A 2,414-nucleotide genomic window follows, 5' to 3' on the forward strand; every position below is an offset into this window, starting at 1 on the left:
ATTACCCTGTTTAACCCTAGTAAATAGTTATCATTTGTATCTCCCTGTTTCACAGACTTAGATGGTAGCTAACTTTCCCAAGGTTAAATAGCTGGTAACTGGCAAGGCCAGGTATTCCAACCCAGGTCTGTCCTTACTCATAAACACTCTGCATGAGGCACTATGCCACAGGCCATGGGTATATTACACCTAATTCTTGACATAATCCTGCTAGGGAGGTATTAGTGTTCCTCTTTTATAGCTGTGACAAATGAGGCTCAGAGGAGCTAAGTGACTTATGCAAAGTTACAGACAAAATGATGGAGCCAGTATTTGAACTGAGGACTCTCATGTGCTTTTAACATGCCAGCATTGTGGGTCATTATTATTTTCTTCTTTAAATTTTCTTTTCTTTTTTTTTTCTTTTCTTTTTTTTAAATTTATTTTTGGCTGCATTGGATCTTTGTTGTTGTGCGTGGGCTTTCTCCAGTTGTGGCGAGTGGGCGCTACTCTTCGCTGAGGTGCACGGGCTTCTCACTCTGGTGGCTTCTCTTGTGGAGCATGGGCTCTAGGTGCACAGGCTTCAGCAGTTGTGGCACGTGGGCTCAGTAGTTGTGGCTCGTGGGCTCTAAAGCGCAGGCTCAGCAATTGTGGCACACGGGCCCAGTTGCTCCGCGGCATGTGGGATCCTCCCAGACCAGGGCTCGAACCCGTGTCCCCTGCACTGGCAGGCGGATTCCCAACCACTGCGCCACCAGGGAAGCCCTCTTCTTTAAATTTTAAAAAAAGTTTTCAAATTTTTGAAAATAAGCATATATTACTTTTATTTTTATCTTTTTATAGTCTTGTAATTACCATAGTAAGGCATGAAGACATGCTTACTGTAAAAAATTAACACTATAGAAGTTATATTACTTTTTTTTTAACATCTTTATTGGGGTATAATTGCTTTACAATGGTGTGTTAGTTTCTGCTTTATAACAAACTGAATCAGTTATACATATACATATGTTCCCATATCTCTTCCCTCTTGCCTCTCCCTCCCTCCCACCCTCCCTATCCCACCCCTCCAGGCGGTCACAAAGCACCGAGCTGATCTCCCTGTGCTATGCGGCTGCTTCCCACTAGCTAGCTATTTTATGATTGATAGTGTATACATGTCCATGCCACTCTCTCGCTTTGTCACAGCTTACCCTTCCCCCTCCCCATATCCTCAAGTCCATTCTCTAGTAGGTCTGTGTCTTTATTCCTGTCTTACCCCTAGGTTCTTCATGACATTTTATTCTTTTCTTTAATTCCATATATATGTGTTAGCATACAGTATCTGTCTTTCTCTTTCTGACTTACTTCACTCTGTATGACAGACTCTAGGTCCAACCACCTCATTACAAATAGCTCAATTTCGTTGCTCTTCATGGCTGAGTAATATTCCATTGTATATATGTGCCACATCTTCTTTATCCATTCATCCAATGATGGACACTTAAGCTGTTTCCATCTCTGGGCTATTGTAAATAGAGCTGCAATGAACATTTTGGTACATGACTCTTTCTGAATTCTGGTTTTCTCAGGGTATATGCCCAGTAGTGGGATTGCTGGGTCATATGGTAGTTCTATTTGTAGTTTTTAAGGAACCTCCATACTGTTCTCCATAGTGGCTGTACCAATTCACATTCCCACCAGCAGTGGAAGAGTGTTCCCTTTTCTCCACACCCTCTCCAGCATTTATTGTTTCTAGATTTTTTGTTGATGGCAATTCTGACTGGTGTGAGATGATACCTCACTGTAGTTTTGATTTGCATTTCTCTAATGATTAATGATGTTGAGCATTCTTTCATGTGTTTGTTGGCAGTCTGTATATTTCTTTGGAGAAATGTCTATTTAGGTCTTCTCCCATTTTTGGATTGGGTTGTTTGTTTTTTTCTTATTGAGCTGCATGAGCTGCTTGTAAATTTTGGAGATTAATCCTTTGTCAGTTGCTTCATTTGCAAATATTTTCTCCCATTCTGAGGGGGCTGTCTTTTGGTCTTGTTTATGGTTTCCTTTGCTGTGCAAAAGCTTTGAAGTTTCATTAGGTCCCATTTGTTTATTTTTGTTTTTATCTCCATTACTCTAGGAGATGGGTCAAGAAGGATCTTGCTGTGATTTATGTCATAGAGTGTTCTGCCTATGTTTTCCTCTAAGAGTTTGATAGTTTCTGGCCTTACATTTAGGTCTTTAATCCATTTTGAGCTTATTTTTGTGTATGGTGTTAGGGAGTGATCTAATCTCATACTTTTACATGTACCTGTCCAGTTTTCCCAGCACCACTTATTGAAGAGGCTGTCCTTTCTCCACTGTACATTCCTGCCTCCTTTATCAAAGATAAGGTGACCATATGTGCGTGGGTTTATCTCTGGGCTTTCTATCCTGTTCCATTGATCTATCTTTCTGTT

This window comes from Lipotes vexillifer, unplaced genomic scaffold (assembly GCF_000442215.2).
Source record: "Lipotes vexillifer unplaced genomic scaffold, Lipotes_vexillifer_v1.1 scaffold687, whole genome shotgun sequence".
In the NCBI taxonomy this organism is placed as follows: domain Eukaryota; kingdom Metazoa; phylum Chordata; class Mammalia; order Artiodactyla; family Lipotidae; genus Lipotes; species Lipotes vexillifer.